The sequence below is a fragment of the Rana temporaria genome, chromosome 2, assembly GCF_905171775.1.
Source record: "Rana temporaria chromosome 2, aRanTem1.1, whole genome shotgun sequence".
In the NCBI taxonomy this organism is placed as follows: Eukaryota; Metazoa; Chordata; class Amphibia; order Anura; family Ranidae; genus Rana; species Rana temporaria.
The window spans coordinates 27,676,289-27,701,521 of NC_053490.1; the positions used below are offsets into that span (position 1 = coordinate 27,676,289).

The 25,233-nt window shown below is 46.9% G+C and overlaps 1 protein-coding gene across 2 annotated transcripts in view; it reads right to left on the reverse strand.

The window, feature by feature from the left end:
* The window catches only part of DLG2 (discs large MAGUK scaffold protein 2), a 2,211,856-nt gene that overhangs the window by 1,642,116 nt on the left and 544,507 nt on the right, over positions 1-25,233 (reverse strand). The gene's annotated exons all lie outside the window — the stretch shown is intronic.

Here is a 25,233-nt window from a genome sequence, read left to right on the forward strand (position 1 = left end):
CTAGTATTGACAGTCAGCTTTGGAGGACAGCAAGGCCTCAGGAAGGAGCTACTGTCAATCAATTGCTTTGATCTCCCCCGTAAAGTAGTACTGTCCTTGATGTAGCGCAGAAGGAACAAAGGTGGAACTTACAAGAACAATTTGTGGGACACAGATGCTCAAATCTAGACACCACATCCCATGTGAAAATGCATTGAAGAAAAATGAGAATAGGGTTAACAAAACCCTGGGACTTTAAACAGTGTCAATAAACCAATAATACGAGAATATATAGTAAAAATATAATTTTTATTTTACAAAGTAGGACACAAAATATAATAAACATATGAAAAACCATCCAATGGAAGTAGATCACGCTTAACCATGAGCTAAAGGCCTGTAACGAAATCGCTCAACATGTTTCGCTCTCGATGAGCTTCTTCAGGAGCTTTACAGGTGATGCTGAAAAATCACAAAGAAAATGTGCATCGGATGGAACACCACATTAGTAAATTTGGCATGAATAAGTGTATATACACACAAATATTAGAACGCAACTAGTCAAAATAGAAAAATATATAAAGATTTCTGAGTACACATAAATAAGTGTAGAGCTGTCATGGGTATTGAAGTGCAAAATTGGACATAACTCAACATAGATAACCAGTCCAAATCCATATAGAAATAATAAAAAAGTAAACTAATAAGAAACAAATCGCATATCCCCGTACTCAGTTCAGGAGCCATAGATCACACCCCCTCCTTGTCCAATCAAAAGGTCACAGTAGGAAAGAGCCTAATTTGAAACAGATTTCCTATAAAGAAGTATATAAATAAAGTATTAAATCAGCACTCATAATTGTATGAGTACAATTGATTTAAATAAATAAAGAAAACACATACCTAGACAACACCATCACTTGAGAAGAAAGTATAAATCCGAATTTGGCTGGTGCCTACTGTGCACAGAATGTGCCAGTGTGCTGCAAAGTAACAAAAAAAACAATCGATCAACCAAAGAAGAGAGAGCCAGAGAAGGGACCAAGTGTCCAAAAGGAAACAGCCCCTAGAATGGCGAATACGGGATATGCCCTGATTAGAGGAAAAAGATTACCTGTATTGGAAAGTAAGAACCATGCTAATCTAAGCAGAGTGGAGAGACAAGCCGACAGCTCTCTCTCTGTTTGCCGGTGATCTGCCAACATGGTTCCGGCTAACGAGATGGTTCCTGTAAGGACTGCACAGGCGCAATCCTTGCCGATGGAAATCTCCGAACGTCAGCCGGCATCCAGGGCGACGTGGAATTTGAGGAAGTGGCCAGTCGGCCAGTCGCTCCGCTCGCTCGGCCTCCGGCCTCCGCTCGCTCGGCCTCCGGGCTCTTTTTTTAATATCCTCCAATCCACCGGGATGTTAAGGAATGAGCCTGGATGCCGGCCGAGGTTCGGAGATTTCCGTTGGCAAGGATTGCGCCTGCGCAGTCCTTACAGGAATCATCTGGATAGGGGAACCGTAACGACAAGTCACCAGGTCAATGACAGAGATCGCGGCCGTCGCCGCGCTCTTAAATACCACCCCGACGGAATCTGACGTCATCGCCGGAATGCGGACATAAGGTCCCCACAAATTAGCTGCACATTGCCCAATATGAGCACCGACGTGCAGGCGGGAACAGCTGCACTAGCGCTGAAGCGCCGAGCACCATATTGAATAGGGGAATAACCCGCAAGTTAATGGAAAAAGATACTCCGCAACTAGATAATATATTGCGGGTGAAAAATAACAAACAAATCCAATGGCTGCAGTGATGGGGATGACCATGGATATCTTGGGGCTCACCATAGGATGAATGATTGATGCAACACTCAATCAATGATGAAAGGTGGAACTTAGATTGCAGCACTAGGGGTGAACTTTGTCTGCTAGAAGAGTGTTCCGATAAGCTGATATGGGCTGGGCCATGGCTCTGGTGGCTCATCCAGGGGGTTCATGTGCTGCAACTGCTATACAGTAAAAATATTGGAGTGCCAATCTGACTTAAAGGAGTTGTAAAGGAAAAAAATATTTTTGCTGAAATTACTGTTTACAGGGTATAGAGACATAATAGTTAACTTATCCTTTTAAAAATGATTAAAAATAGATAAAAATCAATCATATAATGTACCTGCAGTTTCTAGTTTCGTTTTTGCATGTTGTTTCCTGCTTCTCTGCTGTACAGAGCCACAGAGCCAATACAGGGCAGTGATGGTTTGTAAAACGAAACGGATTGGTGCTGTGGGGTTTTAGACACACAGTAATCATACCTCCTTGATTAGTGACCACATAGAGAAAGCTCCCAGCACTGTGGTTATCAGGAAACAGACAACCAGGAAGTGTGGAGATCAGAGAAGAATTACAGCAACTTGAGAGCAAAAACGACCAATGAGGACATGAAAACAGCACTGCATTAAGGTAAAGGAAGCTATTAAGATAAAAAAAAAATTCCTTTACAAACCCTTTAAAGGTCTTTTTCAATATTTACTGTAAGTAGGATTGGGAGCCTGCATATGGGTCAAATAAACTCTGCTTAAAAAGTGACTTTTGCCAAATTCTTTACACCTCACAAAAATTCAAGAGCCTGAAATGTCAGACCAGATCTAAGGGGCTAAGGGGGTACTACATATATATTTATATATTAACCCTTTTACTACTGCCAAACAGATATGTGCAAAATGTTGGGCTTTAATGCTGCACATACGTGTTGCTGGGCAGCCGATGTTTATGTGTTGAGAGAGCTCTCACTGCGCGGTCCCAGCGTAAAGACCAAGCTGTTCAAGACAGCTCTCGGTCCAGACGAAAGAGCGGCAGCTGGTAGGACCAGCTTCCGATCATGTGACCACTGTGAAAGTGGTCACATGATTGACCATCCTTCCTGCCCCCCTGGGCATTCAGGACTGTTTAAAGGAACACCAGGGTGGGTGTGAAGGGGTTACATTTTATTTGGGAGGCTGTAGTGTGTTTTTTTTTTTTACAATCACTTGGTAGGGCTCCAACCAATTTTCTTTGCATCCTGCACAAGGACACACTGCACTGTGCTAAGCTTTGTACTCTGCGACCTATTTTGTAATCTGATTTATGGTATTATACCTAAATCATAACCTTCATTGTCATCACAAGTGCTGCACTCCGAGCGGATCTCATTACAATGGAGGGAGATACCTTCGTCGCACACTTCCATTTAAATCACCAGGCTTCCGGCATTAAGCAGCACCTGCGGCAGGGTCTGACTCGAGTGTTATGGCTGGGAGAATTTTGAGCAGTAGAATGCCATGGAAGACATAAAAGAGATGGATTTGACAGCGGATAAGAGGCACTTAATAATCATATCAATATAATCATTTATATAGCACTTACAAATAGGGGGATCAGTGTCACACTGCATCGATGCCTTGGTAGTGACAGTATCAAATAACTCAGAGCAAACATTAAATCAGAGGATGGCTTGAGCAACAAATTATCATCTAGGCTCATGTTGAAGTCATCTACACAACTGGAAAAATGGGAAAGCCCTTCGAGCTTTGATAAACCTCAGCCTAAGATTTGTGGGCCTAGACTGGGCTGTTTTACTGTTTGAGACAGTTTTTATTTATTTAGGATTAAATAGAAATATAAAATTTCTCAGTGCATTAATAAACCAAATAACAGTATAATGTGCAGTATGAAATACAGTAAATCCTTGGATTGCGTTCCAGAAGCATGCTTGTAATCCAAAGCACTTGTATATCAAAGCAAATTTCCCTATAAGAAATATTGGAAACTCAAATGATTCATTCCACAACCATTTATTCATAAGTCCTTCAGTTTACAGTCCACGAAAAAAGATTATAGCAATGTGACCAGGTTGTGTAACCATAAAATGTCCATCCACAAATGGAAGCCTCCACAAGGGGAATAGAAGCAAAATCCAGCAGGAGCTACAGAGAATAAAAAAGAAGAGAGGCGCCTCTAAGTAGGGATGAGCCAAACACCCCCCCGTTCGGTTCGCACCAGAACCTTCGAACGGACCGACCGTCTATGGGACTCGAACGTTCGAATTCAAAAGTGCTAATTTTAAAGCCTAATATGCAAGTTATTGTCGTAAAACGTCTTTGAGAACCCGGGTCTTGCCCCAGGGAACATGTATCAATAGAAAAAAAGTTTTAAAAAACGGTCGTTTTTTCTGGAGCAGTGATTTTAATGATGCCTTTAAGTAAAAACAAAAAAGGAAAAATTCCTTTAACCTCCTTAGCGGTAATCCAGAGTCTGGCTCGGGGTGAATGTTTTATACCAAAAGCGGTATCCCCGAGCTTTGGCCAATTATTCCTCTCTGTTTTTTGCAAGCTGTGATTGGCCAAGCATGCGGGTCATAGTGCATGCTTGGCCAATCATCAGCCAGCAATGCACTGCGATGCCGCAGTAAATTATGGGCCGTGAAACGCCACTCGAATTTGGCGCGAACGGCCCAAAACGTTCTCAATTCGACGAACGATCGAACATACGATGTTCGAGTCGAACATGAGTTTGACTCGAATACGAGGCTCATCCCTACCTCTAAGTGTAGCAATGTGTTGCTAAATATTGTACCTTCATTAAATGTATCCATATTGCTACACTTAGAAGCGCTTCTCTTCTCTTTTATACCCAATTGTGACTTGACGCTACTTGTATAGCAAGTCAAAAATGTATTAAAAGATTTTGCTTGCGTTAGCAAAACGCTCTCAAACCAAGTTACTCTCAAATCAAGGTTTTACTGTACATAGTTGGCTTGGTAAATCAGTAAATGTTTTTTTTATAATTACTTCTTTTCTTTATTTTCCAAATTACATCACATACAATAAACAAATCACCATAACAAAACAACAAACAACTTAAAAAAAAAAAAAAAAAAAAATTACTTTCATACATTACATTATCCCCCCCATGGGCACCCTCGGCCTCCCCCTCCCTCTCCTCCAATCCCCCGTCCCACTCCCCACCTACAAGAGGTGGGAGGGACGCCAGGGAGAGAGAGGAAGAGGGGGAGAAAGGAGAGACGAGACCCCCCCCCCTCCCTCGTGACCCCCTAGACCCCATCACCTTATGACCTCCCTATGGCACAAAAAGGAGGAGCTCAATACCACCCTAATAATAAAAGAAAAAAAAGCAAAGGTATTTGTGCAGGGCTTAATAGTCCTTAATTTCGTGACTTTAGTGAGAGAAAAAAAAAAAAAAAAAAAAATGTTTCCTTTGTTTCGTGCCTCATTAACTCCCCATCACCTTATCTCCCCCCCCCCCCTACCATGCGAAGGGGAGAAGTTTCATACCCACCTCAAAAAAGAGGAGAGGAAAAAAAATAAGTAAATAAATGAATAAATAAATAAAAAAAAAAACAATATTGAGTGTGTTCTTCTCCTTTCCCTTATTAGTGGTCTTTCTTTTGTGACTATAACCTTCCTTTAACACCCCCGTTCCCATTCTTATGACTCCCAAAAAAAATTCCTTAAGGGGAGCCTCTATACTTATCCTCCTATGTGGTTTAGTTGATTATTTATTTCTTCCTCTTTAGTGATCCAAATTAGTGCTGTGAAAAAGAGGAGGGGAAAAAAAAAAAAAAAAGGGTGAAAAAATAGGAGGGGGGGGGGGGCCGCGCCTCCCCCCTCCCCCCTCCGGCGCCCACAGGGTAGGGAGACAGAAAAAAAAAAAGGAAAAAAGATTATTCGCCGTCTCACCACTCCCCCCCACCCGCCTCCTAGCCTCTCCGCCCCAAACTAATCCTTCCCTACTTCAGGAGAGTAATATATCCACCCTGCCCATATATCCTTAAATTTGTCCTGTTGGTCCTTGACCATGTATACCCATCTCTCTGCCTCCATTATCCTCTCTACCTCGATTTTCCATTCCACTATATTGGGGACTTTAGGTTGTTTCCAGTATCTAGGTATCAGTGCCTTCGCTGCATTTAATAGGTGTGGTGTAACACTTCTTTTGTAGAACTTTATGGATGCTGGCATTCCATGAAACAGGAAATGCAATGGGGATTGCTCAATAGGTCTTAATGTCAGTTTCTTTATCCACGGGGATATCTCCTCCCAAAATCTCCTGATCCTGGGACACTGCCACCATATATGAAGAAATGAACCTCTTTGATTGCACCCCCTCCAGCAGTTGGCATTCATTAATGGGTAGATCTGAGCCAAACGAGTCGGCGTATGGTACCATCTAGTCAGAAACTTATACGACATCTCCTGTATATATGAACTTATTGAGGACCGGTGTGTTATTTCCATCAACCTATTTGATTGTTCCACTGTAAATTTAAGGCCCAACTCCCTTTCCCATTCACGCATGTAATATGGGATTGTCTTATCTTGGGCACTCTGGACCATTCTGTGCATCCAAGATAACATATGGCCTGGTTCCAAGCGGTTAACACACCACTCCTCAAAAGTAGTCATGGTATTTACTGATCTAATTTGGTGTTTCCATTTATTAAACAGGTCTGTCAACTGCCGGTATTTCCATTCCCTCATTGATACCTCCCCCTGCTTTTGTACCAACTCCCTTAAGGGGAGCAGTTCCCCAAATGGGGCCACCTCTGAACAATTTCCTCCCCACCCCTCAAAACTACCCTTCTCTTCCCCAGGAGGGAACCATGGAAATCCCTCCAAAGGAGTAATAGGCGATATTGGAGGGGCAAACTTTCCCGACTTATTCATTCTATCCCAGATAGATAACGTTGTTGTAGTTAATGGGGACACATATTCCGATAACCCCCTATATACGGTCGGGATCCAGGGTGCCCCCGCCAGATCCCTTCCTGCCAGTGTTTTCTCCAGGGAAACCCATATTTTACCTTTTGAGTCATGTCTCCAGTTCATAATACGAACCAGGGCCATGGCTCTATAGTAAAGTACCATGTCTGGGAGTCCTACCCCTCCTTCCTTCTTTGATCTTTTCAAAATATCATATGCCAGCCTGGGATGTTTATCCCCCCAGACAAAAGTCCTAAAAGCTTTCTTTATTTGTTTAAAAAATATTTGTGGGAGAGCTATAGGGATGGCATACAGGACATAGATAAGCCTTGGAATTATACTCATTTTAAGGGCACTTACTCTCCCAAACCAGGTCAGTGTATAACTTCTCCATCTCTGTAAATCTCTTAGTATTGACGAGAGCAGGGGTATATAATTCAACTCATATAAACGTTTAACATCTGGGGCTATATGTGTTCCCAGGTAAAATATAGAGTCTGGCGGGGGGCGTGGCCTGGACATGGCTGAGTGAGGACGCAGGAACTTGGAGCTCCCGGCCCTGTCCCCTCTTTAACCGGCCAAACTCAGCGAATTTAGGCATGCAATCTGCCAAAAAGTCCAAAAGACGATCTGCAGCCCGCACCACCCGCTCCACCACGAAATCGGGAGATTTACACCGTTTTTTTGGCTCCTCTACGGCGATTCCTCCGGGCGCGAGGGTGGCGGCGCCAAGAGCAAGCCCACGTGGCGGACCAGCGGAGGATCTAGAACAAGACCTCTGGACCTTTCGACCGGAGGAAGCAGCAGTACACCCCGCTACTCCGGGCACACCCGAGGACCGATACCCAACTATGGCGACCCTCTCCCCTCCGGCCGGAGGCTCCTCAGCGGAACAGGAGATAAGGGCGCTGCTGCAGGCCCTCCCCACAAGGCAAGACATAGAGTCTCTCATCCTCAAGCTGGAGGAGACTCATAGGAGAGACGTCCAGGAGGTGCGAGCGGAGATATCCACGCTGTCAGACAGAGTGACCACCGGGGAGGGATCGCTGTCGACCCTGGAGCGGAGAGTGGCGGATCTGGAGCGGGACCGTGACCACCATAGAGAAGCGGCTACTACGCTCCAACTGCACCTGGAGGAGGTCGAAGACAGGAGCCGCCGCAACAATCTTCGGTTGCGGGGGATCCCTGAGACGGTGGAACCCGAGGCCCTGGATGATGTTCTGCTGGGCCTGTTTCGCGACTTGCTAGACAACCCGGCGGAGATCGTGGAGGTGGACCGTGCACACCGCGCCCTGGGCCCAAGGTCGGCCGATCCAGACAGACCGCGGGATGTAGTGTGTCGGCTGCTGCGCTATACGCAGAAGGAGCGCATCATCCGCGGCGCGTGGGACAGAGGGGAGATCCTTCTGGAGGGGGCAGTGGTGAAGGTGCTCACGGACCTTTCAAGAGCGACTCTGCGCAGAAGGGCGATGCTGAAGCCCGTCCTGGACCTAGCTAGACAGCGGGAGTTTACCTACCGTTGGGGCTACCCGCTGGCGGTGACCTTCAGGAAGGATGGAGCAGCTTTCACGGTCCAGTCACCAGCGGACCTACCGGCCCTCTTCCGTTTCCTGGATGCGGACCAGATACCGATCCCCGACTGGCTGCAGATACTACCCCGCGCGGCAGGAAGATCAGGTCCCTCACACTACAGACCGGGAATGGAGAACCGACAGAGGGGACGTGGACGGAGGAGACAGCGAGCCCCCTCAGGAGAGGAACGCCGTGAGTAGGCCTTGAGCCACGATTCCCTGACCCCCCCAGACTCCCACCTAATCCGTTCTCCCGATCCCTCCGGTACCCTTCAGTTGATGTCCCGGTAACTCTCCCACGATGGTGTGATGCGAGCTCCAGAACATTGAACACCGCTCTTTGCGGCTCCCCCGGGACTAGGCAGCCACTAGCCACTCAGATCCCTGTTGAGGCCCCCCCCGGCTCGTACCCTGACCCGAGCACTCTAGACTATGTCACCCACACTACTGGGGACCCATGGTTTATATCAGGGCCTTGGGGGTATACTGCAATAATGGGGCTCCCGCGCTGTTAGAGCGCGCCCCGATCTACCCTATAGATGCATAAGTGCCCCCCACGAGAGGGAGAACCCCCCTGCACCAATGAAGACTTTGCCATGCCAAGGATATTCACACGGGACAAACGGGGCTCGTCTACCCTCCTCTGACTGTGTTCTTAAGTCACCTGATCTGTTTTTCACTTTTTATTTTCTTTGCTCTGCCCGGGCATGATCTTTTTGTTCCCCTTTTTTTTTATTATGCCTACCCACCCGTTGGCAAGGCGGACCACTGGGGGAAACTTTGAAATCAGGGGAGGGAGACTGCCCCACTGGCCAATGCTCATGTTGAGAACGAGAGACCATTGCTGGGATATGAGCACGTGGGTTGTGATGAGATGCAGGAGGGGAGGTGATGCGGCTTCCCCGGGGGGAGGCAGGTAGGGGGGAGAGGAGACTGGCCCTTTACCATCCTGAGGAGAGATATGAAGTTGGGAGACGCCATGAGTTATTGGGGCGTTATGAGGGAGAGGACGGGAGGAGGGATCTGACATTACGCGGGAGGGGTGCCAGGGGAGATGGGTCATATATATCCCTTACTGAGCCCACTGATCAGTCCCCCTACCGGTTGTACCCCCTCGACGTTGAGTGGGGTCCCCCGGAAGGGTGCATTACGGGATACGGGCTCCTTATGTTATATGTCACTGTTTGCCACTTAAATGCTGTTATATGTATATATGGTTTAAGATTGATTGCATTGCCATACTTATGTTATCTTATTTACGTTGGCCGGGGGGGGGGTTGGATAGAGTCGGGGGCTCGCAGTGCTGGCTCTGTCCAACCACCGACCCACATAGGCCTGCGCTCGAACTCCGGACTAGCTCTGGTGAGCGCTCTAGCTAGTTAAGCTAATTTAGATTTCTCTACCAGCCGCACTCTCTGGTGTCGGCCTTTCTTACTACACTCTATATCTTCTCTATTCTCTTCTTTCTCTGTACCCTATAACTTTTCCATCCCTGGACTCATCCGGGACACCTCCCACTACCTTCCCTTGACCCTCCCTGACTGCCCTAACCCCCCCCCCCTACTTAACACCCTCCCCCCCCCCGCCCGCCCACGAGCATGGAGGCACTGACAATTGTTTCGTTGAACACTAAGGGCCTAAACACCCCCGAGAAACGCAGGATGCTGCTACAGGAGGTGCGCAGCCTGAGAGCAGACGTGGTAATGCTACAGGAGACGCACTTCAGGGAAGACAGGCTTCCAATCTTAAAAAATAGATATTATCCGACGGTTTACCACTCCTCCTTCTCCGAGGCAAAATCCCGAGGTGTCTCTATTCTGATTGCGGCCGGTGTACCTTGGACACTAGACGACATACAGAGAGACACTGGGGGACGCTTCCTGTTTCTAAAAGGACGGATAGGGTCGACAGGCGTTACCCTGGCGAGCTTCTACGTTCCTAATGACAACCAAGACACCTTCCTGACGAAACACCTAGACCGACTGACGAGATTTGCCACCGGGCAGGTGATAGTAGGGGGCGATTTTAATGTTCCACTATCTCCCTTGGAGGACACCTCCTCGGGGACATCCTCCACCTCGGGGAAAATGCGCGGACGCATACAAGCAGCACTTCATGCATGCCAACTGGTGGACACATGGCGTCTATTGCACCCGGGGGAGAAAGATTTTACCTTTTTCTCTAGACCCCACCAGGTATACTCCCGGATAGACTATTTTTTGGTCCATCATAGGAACCTGATGGCGGTTAAAGAGGCTAAGATAGGCTCGATAACATGGTCAGACCACGCCCCGGTAATATTAGTATATGCCCTGACAGATAGAGAGACGGAGAGAAGACACCCATGGCGGCTAAACGAATCCCTTTTGCAGGACCCCGAAACACTAGCAGACGTGGTTAAAGAATTGGGACACTATTTTTCCGCCAACACAGTCCCAGACAGTAGTCCGGAGGTGGTCTGGGAGGCCCACAAGGCGGTCGTCCGCGGTATTTTTATTAAGCATGGGGCCAGACGGAAAAGACTTAGGACAGAACAACTAACAACATTAATGGCTAAACTAACATCCTTAGAGACGCAACACAAAAAATCACCGACGAAACAACTGGGCTTGGACCTGGACACAGTACGACGACAGGTGACGGACGTCCTTACGTACAAGGCCAAGGCGACCATCCAGATCTGTAGACGCAAGGTTTATGAGTCAGGGGACAAATGTGGGAAGATGTTAGCCCGCTCATTGAGGACACAAACTAGTGCAGCATATATACCCCACATTGTTACAGCCGGCGGGCAGAGGGTGTCGATGCCACAAGAGATCGCCAGAGAATTCAGGGACTTCTATGACACGTTATATAATATACCCTCAGCGACTCGGAACCCCGACGGAGACCCTTCCCGAGACTATTTGACCACTTCAACCATGCCAACACTCCCAGTCGAAGCCAGAGAGGTATTAGAGGAACCCATTACCCTGCAGGAGCTTCAAGCCGCCCTTGGTAACACCAAACCGGGCAAGGCCCCGGGCCCTGACGGCCTGACAGTGGCGTACTACAAAGCATTGCTCCCTACCCTGGGCACGCATCTGGTTGAGTTATTTAACGGTCTAGGCCTAGGGGGGAGGCTACATGTATCCACCCTACAGGCGCAGATAGCCATCATCCCTAAAGAAGGGAAAGACCCCAGTCAGTGCGGTAGCTACCGCCCTATCTCGCTCCTTAATGTGGACCTTAAACTCCTTACCAAAATCGTGGCGACTAGAATCCAACAACACCTGACGAGCCTTATCCACCTGGACCAAGTGGGATTTGTTCCTACTAGGGAAGCTAGGGACAACACTGTCAAAGTCCTCAATCTATTGCACGCGGTGAACACCTCAAGGACGCCATGCGTCTTGGTGAGTACGGACGCCGAAAAGGCGTTCGATCGTGTTAACTGGCGATTCATGTTTGACACTCTAAGACACATCGGCCTGGGACATAGGATGATGAACTGGATTTCGGCGATGTACACAGAACCGACGGCGCGGGTCAGGGCCAACGGGGTGGTGTCAGAGCCCTTCCAGATTAGGAACGGAACGAGACAGGGGTGTCCCCTGTCGCCCCTATTATTTGCGTTGACCCTCGAGCCATTCCTGAGACATGTGAGACTGAACACGGACATATCAGGGGTCAAGGTGGGAGAGGGAGAATATAAAGTGTCTGCCTATGCAGACGACCTGATGTTCACACTGACTGACCCTGAGGTATCCCTACCGAGCCTGATGAGAGAGTTCGAGACTTATGGGAAACTGTCCAATATGAAAATCAATATAGGAAAGTCGGTAGCAATGGGAGTGGGAATCTCGAGCCCCCGCCTAGATCGACTGCGCCACGGCTTCAGTCTACAGTGGACGGATACAGCCATAAGCTACCTGGGAACCCGTATCCCTCCGTCACTCCCTCAACTTTTTAAGCTCAACTTCCCGCCACTATTGAAAACCACTCAGAAGCTGCTAGACCAATGGACAACCGGCCTGCACTCCTGGTTCGGGAGGTGCGGAATACTTAAGATGTCCATTCTACCTAAATTCACCTACCTCCTTCAAGCCCTGCCTATACGCATACCGACGGAATACTTCAAACAGGTGCAATCCATGTTTAAAAACTTCCTGTGGGCTGGGAAACATCCCAGGATTCACAAAACAGTGTTGTCCCTACCCAAGGCATATGGTGGATTGGCTATGCCCAATATCCGCACGTACTACCACGCGGCACACTTAAACAGACTAGTGGACTGGTGTAGACACGGGAACACTAAACTATGGCCCCACATAGAGCAAGCTCAAAGCGACATCCCCTTGCGGAGAGCCCCGTGGTGTGTTACGGGGCTGCCCAAACCTCTACGATCTCACCCGCTGATAGGTGCCACGACCAGTATCTGCGCGAAGCTGCTTACTCAAATGGGGTCACCGCCGGCGAATTCGTCCCTAAGACCAGTGCTAGGTAACCCGAATTTTGAACCAGGGCTACGAGACGGTAGGTTCCGAGCGCTAAGAGAGTCGGGTGTGTGTCAGGTCTCCCACTTTAGCATAGCAGGACGCTGGAGGACACCAGCAGAACTAACGGATCAGGGAGGGGGATTCCAACTAGACTTTATGAGGGCAAACCAGCTGAGCCACTTCCTACATACCATGAGACCCCCACAGACAGGGACCCTACCTCTCACACCAATAGAGGAGATATGCTCGGAGACGGGCACATTACCACACGCGCTATCCATCTTACACAACATACTAGTAACACCGCAAGAGGGATATCAACTCCCCTGTATCACGAAATGGGAACAGGAACTCCAATGCACGTTTTCGGCCAAGGTGAGACAGCAGATTCTGACTTTCACACACAAATCCTCTATCTGTACCAAAATACAGGAAACAAACTACAAAATCCTGACTAGGTGGTATCGCACCCCGGCTTTGCTTCACAAACTCTTCAGGTCTACCTCAGAGACATGCTGGCGCTGCCAGGGGGACGTAGGTACACTGACCCACATTTTCTGGTCATGCCCACTGCTGAAGCCCTTCTGGGCGGAGGTCAGGAGAATATCACAGAAATTTACTGAACGCCAGATCCCTGATGACCCAGCATACCTCTTGCTACACGCTAACACATATCCTACACGCGTATACAAGAAATCGGTTATCCGACACCTTCTAGACGCAGCCAAGGCATGCATTCCAGCCTGTTGGAAATCTCCACACCCACCGACGGTGACGATGTGGCTCCGGAGGGTAGATGATATCAATAGAATGGAGGATCTTATCCTCACAGATCAGGATAGACAGGAGTCATATAAAAAGACTTGGCAGCTATGGAATGTGTTCACCTACTCAGATGAAGGACAAGCACTTAGGGGACAGACCTAGATTCCTTGACACGGCTCCCCCCCTTTTCAGGGGGGAGTTGGCTTGGATACTCGGCGGAACGTTGACAGGCCGGATGGCTGACATGCTCCATGCCCGTGGGCAAATCCCTTCACTTCCCCCCCCCCCCCCTCTCTCTTTTCTCTTTCTCTTTCCTTCCTTCCATGATGCTGTCGGGAACCCGGCTCCCGAGGCGACAACTTTTCTCCAATCTTTGGATGGGTGGCGGGAGGGGTTACTCCCTGCCGCTCCATTCTCTCCCTGTTTTCTGCTCTCCCGATAATGGAAAAGAGAGGGCGTGTCCGCGGATCCTTGACTTCACACCGCACTCCGTTGCTGGAAGCTCCCTAGGAGCAGGGTTATCACGAGGAAAGATGGTGAGCCCGATGCCACGAGCACGGAACAGACGGACCACGGACTAGGTCATACTCACTACCCTGCCACACTGTACTAGTCTACTCTTAAACGTCTGAAAATGTTACTGTTTATATGCTGTTAATGTGATCTACGTGGACATGCTCTTTGGTGTGAGTAAATAAAGAATTTTGAAAAAAAAAAAATATAGAGTCTGAACGCCATACAAAGGGGAAGGATCTTTGCAGCTTATTCTTCATCCCCGCAGGCAGTCGATTCGGCATCAGCAACGATTTCTCTATATTTATTTTAAAGTTGGAAATGCAGCCAAACCTGTCTATCTCTCTCATCAATTCCGTCAGAGACTCTTGAGGTGAAGAAAGATATAGCAACAAGTCATCCGCATATGCAGATATCTTGTGTTCCATCGATCCTATAACTATCCCTTTGATCCCCCTATTCCCTCTAATCATACACAAAAAAGGTTCCAATACCATAGCGAATAGTAATGGGGACAGTGGGCACCCCTGCCTAGTCCCGTTTTTTATTTCAAAGTAATCTGATAGTCTCCCGTTGACTTTAACCCTTGCTCTGGGTTCTGCATACAATGCCATCACCCATCCCATCATTCTTTCCCTCAGGCCCATCTCCCTCAGAACTCCGACCATAAATCCCCACCCCACCCTATCAAAGGCCTTTTCAGCGTCCATTGAGATCACAACTGCCGGAGTTTGATTTGGGCCTTTATGTATCCAGTGTAACACATGGAGGGCTCTTATTGTATTATCTCTGGCCTCTCGGCCTTTCATAAATCCTGTCTGGTCCGGATGGATCAGCTTAACAATGTGATCCTGTAGCCTCAAAGCCAGAATTTTAGATAGGAACTTAACATCGGAGTTCAAGAGGGAGATGGGCCTGTAACTAGCACAGCACTGCGGATCCTTCCCCGCTTTCGGGAGGACAGTCACATAAGCAGTTAAAGCATCTGGCGATAATGGACTCAAGATCGACACCGAGTTGAGATACCTACAGAGGGGGGTCAGGATTATAGAGGAGAACTTTTTATAATACGTATTAGTAAATCCATCTGGTCCTGGACTTTTGCCCTGCGCTGCCTCCAGTATCACTCTCTCTAGCTCCTCTATGGAGATGGGTTTTTCCATTTCCTCCAGGGCTGCTGTTGGTATTGCTTGTAGTCCCGAGGCCTTTAAATATTCACGAATCCCTTCCTCCTGCCCCCCCCCCCCGTCTGCCTCCCCCACACTTGGATCTAGATTGTATAAAGAAGTATAGAACCGATGGAATTCAGCTGCTATCGCTTGAGAATCTACTATCTGTTTACTCCCTACCTTTATTGTATGTACATGACGCGCCTCCTGTTGTTTCTTCAGTTGTCTGGCCATCAACCTCCCGCTCTTATTTCCCTGCTCATAAAAGCGATGGGCAAAATATCTATTTTTATTCTGAGTTTTTCGATCCAGAAGCTGTTTGAGATCCGCCCGAAGCTTCTCTAAATTTTGCGCATCTCCTGGCTTTAAATGGGTTTTATGTTTAATTTCTATTTTATGTATCTCCTCTAAAAGAGTTGTCAGTTCCTTCTGTCTATCTCTTTTAATACGTGATCCCATTGAGATTAACTCCCCTCTCATTACCGCCTTATGGGCCTCCCAGACCACCTGGTCCGACACCTCTTCTGACGTATTCATCTCAAAATATGAGGTCAACTTGCCAGTTAAGGATTCTACATTTTGCTTATCGTCCAATATCGCTTCATTCAATCTCCAAGTTCTTTCCCTACTCCCAACCAAAGCTGGTCTGATCCCTAAACTTATCGGTGCATGATCCGATATGGTGATCGACTCAATAGTCGCAAAGTCCACCAGACTCAAATAATATTGGTCGATCATTAACATATCGATCCTTGAATACATATTATGTGTTTTGGAGAAATAGCTGTAATCTCTATCCCGCTCATGTAATACCCTCCAGCTGTCGACCAAATGTAGGGAACGTAGGCGCTTTTTAACACATCTTAGCGCTTTTTTTGACAAAAAAGTTTTCCCAGATGAGGTATCTAAACTCGGGTCCATAGTAATATTAAAGTCTCCCCCCAAGATCAACAGACCTTCTCTGAATTTCTCCAACCTATCTAGGGTTTAATTAAAAACTTAACCGTTTGACTATTTGGGGCATAAATCGTTGCTATAGTATAACACTGGCCCTGGATTTTTCCTTTCACAAAAAGATATCGCCCTTCCGGGTCCTTTTGTACTTCTGTAGGTACCAAAGGGCATTGTTTATGTATTCCCATTGTAACCCCTCTTGCCCCAGAAATAGGCGAAGGAGCATGGAACCACTGATTGTATACAAAAAGGGGCATACGGGGGATCGACCCTTCCACGAAGTGCGTCTCCTGTAGAAGAACAATTTCCGCCCCAAGATGGCGCAGTTCATGCCAGAGACGCCCCCTCTTACAACCTGAACAGAGACCCCTTATATTATATGATATAATTTTCATTTTATCTGACATCTTTATCTTTTTAGTCCTTACCCCCTAAACTCTATTCCCTCCTCCCACCAGCCCCAGCCCCCCAAATAGAGGGAAGGGGACGGTAGGCCGAGGGAAATAAGAGCGGACAGGCCCTGAAACAGGACCGGCGGCGGGCGGGCGAGAGAGACAGCAAAAAAAAAAAAAAAAAGCCCACACAAAAAAATAAAAAAAACGGGGAAAAAAATAATAAAAAAAAAGCAAAAGGACCATACACTTAACCCCACGAATAACATATAAGCCACCATATCTACGTATGGGTAACCCCCTAAGAGGATGTTCTGTCTGTTCGAGACCTTACAACCCCGTCCAGACTCCCCACCCCCTCCACTCCCTAACGGAGAACCAAGTCCCTTACCTCGGGACCTACCTAACGGGGGAAGAATTCTCCCACCAACATATAGTGGTCCCCTCCCACTCCCCAAGCTTCCCCTTCTATTAATCCCATACATTTTATCCTTTAACTATATTGACCTTCTACATTTTATTTTACCTTTACATTTTACTTAAGTTTTAAATATTTACCTCAGAGATATCCAACCAATTTCCCCGGGAAGGAGAGAAAAAAAAAAAAAGGGAAGGGGGGAAGGTGGGGGGAGGGGAGAGGATAACGGGGGAAACACAGGGGGAAAAAATAAAACAACCCCTTAAAAAAAAAAAAAAAAGCACACCATTAGTCCCCCCTCTCCCGTCTCCCCCCCTCCCTCTCCCCCCCTCTCAGATTGGCACCTATATTAGAACCAAGACACCAACCCCCCCCCCTCCCATCAGAATACATTTCCAATATTTCCCTTTGCCTTCCCTATTTGTCCCCACCCGGCACTTGCTGCCACCTTCCTTGTCTTTGCATGGTTGACCCCTGGTTTTTTAATCTCCAATCTGGAAAGTCCACCTGTGGTAGTTCCAATACATCTAAAAAATGTTGTAGGTCGTCTTTGTTTTGGAGTGATGCTGTCTTCCCATTTCTTGTTGCTGTGACCTTGAAAGGGTACCCCCAACGATATCTCACATCAACCGCTCTTAACGCTTCCAACAGAGGCTTAATAGTTCTTCGCTGCATGAGTGTTCTACGTGATATATCTGGAAATAGAGCGATTTGACCCCCCTCGAATTCCAATCCTGCTCCCTCTCGTGCTGCTCTCATAATTGCTTCCTTTACCGGGTATCTGTGCATTTTACAAATTACATCCCTTGGTCTTTCTGTACCCTGAGGCGCTGGAAAAAGCGCCCGATGTACTCTATCTATTTCGATCATTTCGGGAGCAGATGTCCCCAGAATTAACCGGAATAGCCTGGTGACTAATGATTGAAGTTCGTTCAGTTGCTCTATTTCTGGTAGGCCCCTAATGCGTATATTTTGCCTACGCTCGCGGTTTTCATAATTGTCCATTTGATCCAGCATTGAATTCAACACTTCTTCATGTTTTTTTGTTGTTTCTTGAAGATCCACAACCGCCTGTCTGGTATCCTCCTGGTCCATCTCCCACTCTTCCACTCTGTTCCCCAGGGCTCCCACTTCTTCTCTGATCTCCTCCACCGCCTGTTTACAGGAAGACTCTACAGCATTTATAAGTTGCATTATGTCGTTTTTTGTTGGTAGGGCCTTTATATGTTCTCTTAAGTCCCAGTCCAATTTCAACTCTGTTTGCCCATTAGTTGTTTCTATGGTGGTGTCCTTATTATTTCGGCCTTTTTCCTGAAGATTGGTGGGGCTCAGACTTTCCCCTGTCTGTTCTTCTTCTGGGGTAACTGCCCCCCGGTCGCTGAACCCAGTGACCTCTCCTGCACCCCTTGAGTCTACTCCAGGTGTTCTACTACTTTGCTTAAAGTTTAAAGGGGATTGTCCTCGGCCTGGTGTTGTATTACCTCTCCCTAGTCCGCCCCCTCCACGTCCCTGGACTAGGGGGTCCTGTCCTGCCACTTTTACTCCACTTTTTGGATCTGGGGAGCCCTGCTTCAATCCCTCCTGCCCCAATGTCTTCTTTATTTTGCTGCCTTGATCCATATTTGGTGTAGTTAGATAGGCTCTGAGCCCGATCTCCTGGCTCTTCCCACTACCTGATAGTTGCTTAGCCGCCCGACGACGTGTGGACATTCCGCTGGTGTCCCCTATTTTCACCTGCATTCAAATGTGTATACACGTGTCAGTTTATATTTGTGTATATTTTAAAGGACCCGACTATTTCCAATTTTTATAGGTGCATCAGCCAGTCTCTTCATCCACAAAGGAGGGGAGGAGGGACCAAAAAAAAATGGACCCAATAATAGTTCATGCAAATGTATAGGTGCGCCAACCTGCCAGTCTAAAAAAAAAAAAAAAAAAAGTCCAGGGCGGAAGGAAGGAACACTTCGGTATGTGCCTATATCACCTTCACATGCACATATACTGTCAGTCCCTTTAACAGAGTTAATTCTATTATTTCATGTTTTGGGTTTAGGCTTTCACTTGTGAATCCTATGGTCACAGACCCATCTTCGATATATGCACTTAATTATGCAGATCCCATGCATCCAAGATTTCTTTTTTTTCCCTCTTTTTTTTTTATATATAAGACCCCAGATCACTCCTCTGCATTTAAAAGCGATTAAAACACCAAAATCGGGGTATTGTATAGTGATTCTATGAATATTTTATACATACCGGTAGTTACATTGGTCCAACTTGGACAATGTAACCATGTACATTATATATGTATACCATACCTGGCTGATGCCCCTGGGAACTGGAAATCACTGAAGTAAACACCACTACTTCAATGATCTCCATTTGCTTCTGGGTCCCAAGCTGAGCTTTCCTTTGGTGGTATTTGATTACCTTTTTTTTATCTTCTTTATTATATAATTGAAAAAGGACTAGAAATTAAATATATATATATATATATATATATATATATATATATATATATATATATATATATATATATATATATATATATATATATATATATATATATATATATATATATATATATATATATTTCTGTTATAAAACATATCCAATAAAATCAAATGTCTTCATAAATTTAGACCAACATGTATTCTGCTACATGTCTATGGTAAGAAACAGTCTGTGTTGTTGGGATACTATTGGGAACACTAGGATAGTTCTGATTGTGATCAAGATACTGATCTGTATAGACCAGCGACTTACAGTGACTGTGATAGTGTGGAGGACAATCTGCCGCTAACTGACACTGGCTGGGAAGGACACTAACTGATTTACTGATCTAGCTGGGCCTCTCATTGTGTTCAGTTCTGAATGGTAACTGATAGCAGGGAGAAATCCAGTCAGATTATGTGTGTTGTGTTTACAAACACACAGATCTCTGTGCTGTGATTGGCCACAGGTGATCAACAAGTATACAGCCAAAATCACTGGCTGTAACCTACTGACAAACTTGTGGTGGTGGACGGCAAGCAGTTAAGAGAATGCTTTGAAATTTTTGAATGAAGTGCTCTTTGCTTGGACAAGGTGGAGAGGCGGGGGTGGTGATGTCACACACTCCACCTCGTCTAATCAGAGAACTCGTTGTTCAGAATGCAGGAGGCCAGCCCAGGAGCAGGTGGAGATCACTGGAATAGCAGTGTCTACCTCTGATTTCCAGCTTCCAGGGACATCGGCCAGGTATTGTACTGTATATACATATTCACATTCCAGCTAGACAGGCAAACGCAGCCCTCACATGGATTGGATGCTTAAGTACACCCGTGTGCAGAGCCAGTGCTACCTATAAGCAAGGTAGGCGTCAGTCTAGAGCACATATCACCACACGTCAGACGGGGGAGATGGAGGTGCCATCTCCTCATTGGCCAGCTGTGTGGGTTAGGGACAGCCTGGAAGATCCGTGTCTCCCCCTGTCTAGGCGGGTAGATGGTGGATCCCGGCATCCCAGCACCATGCCGGCATTTCCCTCCACCGCAGGGAGTGTATACAGCAGTCCTTGCATGGGGGACAGAACAGATGTCAGTATTCCTTCCTCTGCCCTGCCCCGCCCCTCTCGCCCTGTCAGCAAAGCGGGACAAAAAAAGGTGGCCAAATCTGTGTAGCCTAGTCCGCCGATGCTTGTTCTTGATTGGCCAAGAAGAGGACCAATCACAAGAGCATCATTGGATATGTAGTCTCAGCGATATATAGGGGAGATCTGCAGCCCCCTGCATGCTGGCTGAACTGAGAGGAAGAAGGGCAAGCCTGACCCTGGAAAGGGGAAAGGATCAGAGTTACAGATCTGGGGAGAGACCACAAGGCAGCTAGAGAGAGAAGACCATAAGACCAGAAGCAGGAGATGGAGCTTTTTCCCCTTGCCTGCTGGGTGAGACATCGGGGCTTGAGCTTGGGCGTGACCCTTCCTGCCAGCAAGCTCCACAGTCAGACATGGGTCAACTGTCAGAAACACCTCACTGGCTGCCTGGATACTCAGGGCACCTCCAGGCACATCTATACAGGCATCGCTGGGTCATTAGGTTGCCAAGTTGGGCATCCTTCAAAAGCCTGTTACAGGACATCCTATTCCTTTGAGCTTTGGTATCTTCAGGATTGGTGGGCGGGTGAAAGCCCACTCTGTGTACACTATAAAAAGACACCTTTACGCCATCTCTATGCATGAGATCTCCCAAAGGAAACACTTTGCAAAGGTCATTCTTTATTGCTGGTCGCCATTGCACAGCAATTCCCTTGAGCCATTGTTAACCTCTTAGCGCCGGCGCCTTCTGGTCCTTTAATAGGATTATGACGCTGGGAGGTGGAGCATTGGGTGGAGTCAGGGGCCAAGCCAAGGGGGAGGCGGCAAAAGGAGGTTTCACCTAGGGTGTCAAAAATCCTTGCCCCAGACCTGCCCGTGTGAACGAGGCCTTAAAGTCGGGGAAAAGAGAGGGGGAGTGTCTGTTATTTGGCGCTAATTGCTAAGTGCACTAGCTCAAACCCTGTTTCCGATTAGACTTGTCGGGCCAGATTCTCAAAGAGATACGACGGTGTATCCCCTGATACACCGTCGTATCTCTGAGTTGTGTCGGTCGTATCTATGCGACTGATTCATAGAATCAGTTACGCATAGATATGCCTAAGATCCGACTAAACCTGGCCCCTCTATTGTCTAAGCTCAAGCAAAAAAAAGAGATCTGGAGACGCCTCCCTCTCTCCACGGCCGGGAGATGCAGTTTAATTAAAATGGTCTGGCTCCCCCAGATACTTTATATTCTTCATAATTCCCCAATTTGGATTAACCAAGGGTGGTTTAAGAAACTGGAAACGCCATTTCGCGAATTAATGTGGAAAGGCAAGCAGGCCAGAATTGGGTTGAAGAATATGCAGCTGCCGGTCGGGGGGGGGAGGGATGGCGGTCCCACACCCAAGAATCTATTTTCTGGCGTCCCAGCTCCAGCATATTGCGGGTTGCGGGAGCTTGGACCCCAGAGAAGATGGCTTCAGAATAATGTTGGCAGGGGCTCCACATAGAACGTTAATAGAAGTCCTGGAAGCAAATTCATTTGCATATAAATGCCCGACTATTGACCTACTCAATAAGGTGTGGAGGACAACAAAGACATTGCTGGGATATTTTGGTATATCTGAATTCGCTCCCCTTTGGCATAATAAAAACCTTCCAGAAATTGATTCTGGGAGAGACAGGGAATCACACGATTGGTCCATTTGTACGAGGGGAATACTATGAAGACGTTCTCAGACTTAAGACTAGAATTCAATATCCCAAATAATACTTTTTTCAAATACCTTCAGATTAGACATGCCATTCAGACCCAGTTTAAGTCCTACCCACTAATCAGGGCCCAGACCCCTGTTCTCAATAAAATAGCCCAAAAAGTTTCAACAAAAGGGTTTATTTCAGAATTATACAATAACTTGGGGGGCAGGGCTATAAATCATAAAGATATCCTTAGGAGCAAAGAAAGATGGGAACGAGACTTGGGACCGATAACGCATGAGAGATGGGACAGTATTTTTACCAGAGGGGTATTAGTGTCTATTGCCCCTGCACAGAGACTGTCTCACCTCTTTTTGCTGCATAGAGTATATTATACCCCTAAAAAAATGCACCAATTTGGTTGGAAACCGGACGATCAATGCCCTAGATGTAATGCCACAGGTGACCTTGTCCATATGTTTTGGAGATGTCCTAAACTTTTTAGATATTGGACAGAGGTCATTAATAAGCTCAATAATGTTTTTGGGTCCTCATTGGTGGTAGAGGCTAGAACCTGTCTCTTGGGAGACATGGAAGACTATAGTCTTCCTCAGGGGACAATGGAGGGTGTGCTGAGAGGCCTATTTCAGGCACGTAAATTAATCGCCCAGCGATGGCAGGCACAGGACCCTCCAAGCACCAGGCACTGGACTGAAACAATAGATAGGTTAATAGAGAGTGAGAGAGTGAGAGAGTGGTATTTATCAAGCAAGGAAACCACAAAAAGCTAGAAAAAGTGTGGGGACCTTGGTTGAAAAGCATAGGCCTCCTTACGCAGAGGTAAAACGTTTGGTGGCATTGGTAACTTCCCTCTATCCATTGAAGCCGGGAAACCCCAAATAGCTAAAAACATCAACAAGCCATACCTGATCTAGATTTCCTTTTATAAAAAAAAAAAAAAAAAAAAGAAAGAAAGAAGGGGAAAAAAATAATATGTGATTACAACTTAGATCTGTATGGAGAGTCTCTCTCCCCTACTTTTTGACCGCTTTTCTTCTTCCTTCCTTTCTCTTTTTTGTCTTGTCCAAGATGTTACGGGTGCGACACCTGAGGGGGGGTGGCGGGGAAAGGGGGGGGGGGTGGAGGGTTGGGAGGGGGGAGGGGAGCGAGGGTAAGATACTATATATACAAGCAATAGGATAACTGTCGCCTTGGATGTATGTACTATGCACTGTTTATGTAGACGCGATGATCCTTGTTTGTAACACACCGTATTTTGGAAAGAAAGAAATACAAAATAAAAAACATTAAACTTAAAAAAAAGATCCGACAGGTGTAACTGTGTTACACCGTCGGATCTTAACTGCAATTTAAAAATGGCCCCTGGGGGCGTTCTCGCTGATTTACGGCGACGATATGTAAATCAGCGAGATACGGCAATTCACGAACGTACGCGGGCCCGACGCAGTCACTTTACTTCGTTTACGTAAGCGTTTTTCCGGCGCATAGTTACCCCTGCTTCTATGAGGCGTAGCCAATGTTAAGTATGGCCGTCGTTCCCACGGCAATTTTTTTTGTTTTACGTTGTTTGCGTACGTCGATTCACAAACCCGCTCGTCGCAAGTTACGCTCACGCCGAAACCAATGACGTCCTAGCGACGTCATTGGGAGCAATGCACGCCGGGAAAATTTGCAGACGGCGCATGCGCAGTTAAATCGGCGCGGGGACGCGCCTGATTTAAATGCTACACTCACCCCTAGCCGCGGAATTTGAATTCCGCCGGGGGATTTAAGATACGCCGCCGCAAGTTTGGAGGTAAGTGTTTAGTGAATTACCCACTTGCCACTAAAACTTGCGGCAGCGGATCGTAAATCAGATAGATTACGCGGATCTAAAGATCCGCTGATCTATCTGAATCTGGCCGTCATATTTAGATGCCATACACAACAGCTGCAGTAAGGAAGTGGAGGTAAGACTATGATGATGACGGTTCTTAGCTAGCAGGCTATGTTACGACAAGGCAACAAGGGTGGCATCTATGCTTGTTTGCACTTCTCATTGTTAGTAGCTGGAAGGTTTGAGCCTTTATTCCCATATTACGTCATTTTACAAAAATAGACTGGATATCCTTGTACATCTGCCACATGTAGAGATTTAGGTCTACACAAAGATTTTAGTTCTTTATATGCAATGCAGAAAACATCAATGCACCGCTCAAAAGCATTCAGTACAATAACAGCGTACTTCACATGGATCGCCTGGAAGTGCTGCATGAACTTTTCAATTCTGTCTTTGTATGAATAGGATAATGTGCGACACAGGCATTGAAAAGTACTTTGACGGATACCAATTACAGCCCGTTAAGTGGAATGTATTGCCTTTCTTAGAGCAACATTCATAAACAGTCAGGCGAGGTTTGCACTCACAGTTGGGGGAGTAAAAACATGTGGTTGAACCAAGCTTTTACTGCCGCCCAACCTCTCTCCCTTAAAGTAGTTGTAAAGATTCAAAGTGTAGCACCTTCTAGCTCAGGGATATGCAATTAATGGACCTCCATCTGTTGCAAAACTACAAGTCCCATCATGTCTCTGCCTTTGGGTGTCATGCTTGTGGCTGTCAGAGTCTTGCTATGCCTCATGGGACTTTTAGTTCTGCAACAGATGGAGGTCCGCTAATTGCATATCTCTGTTCTAGCTAGTGAGCTAGATGTATATACTGTAGGTTTGTTAGTGTAGGAAAATTTGTTTGGTTGAGAGCCAGGCCTGGGTTGAATTTGGGTCAGGGCTAATTGACTCAGGGAGGCTGGATGACTCAGCAAGCAGCATCTCTAGTAACGCCTCCTGTTTTCTGGAACCTTGGAGAAGCTGCCAGAATCAGTGGGTAGAGTCTAGGAGGAGCTGCTTAGAGTATTTATGAGGTCCCAGCCAATCCCCAGCACAAGGACTGACAGGGGGCAGGCCACCTCATAAATGGGTCCTGCCAGCATGGGGCAG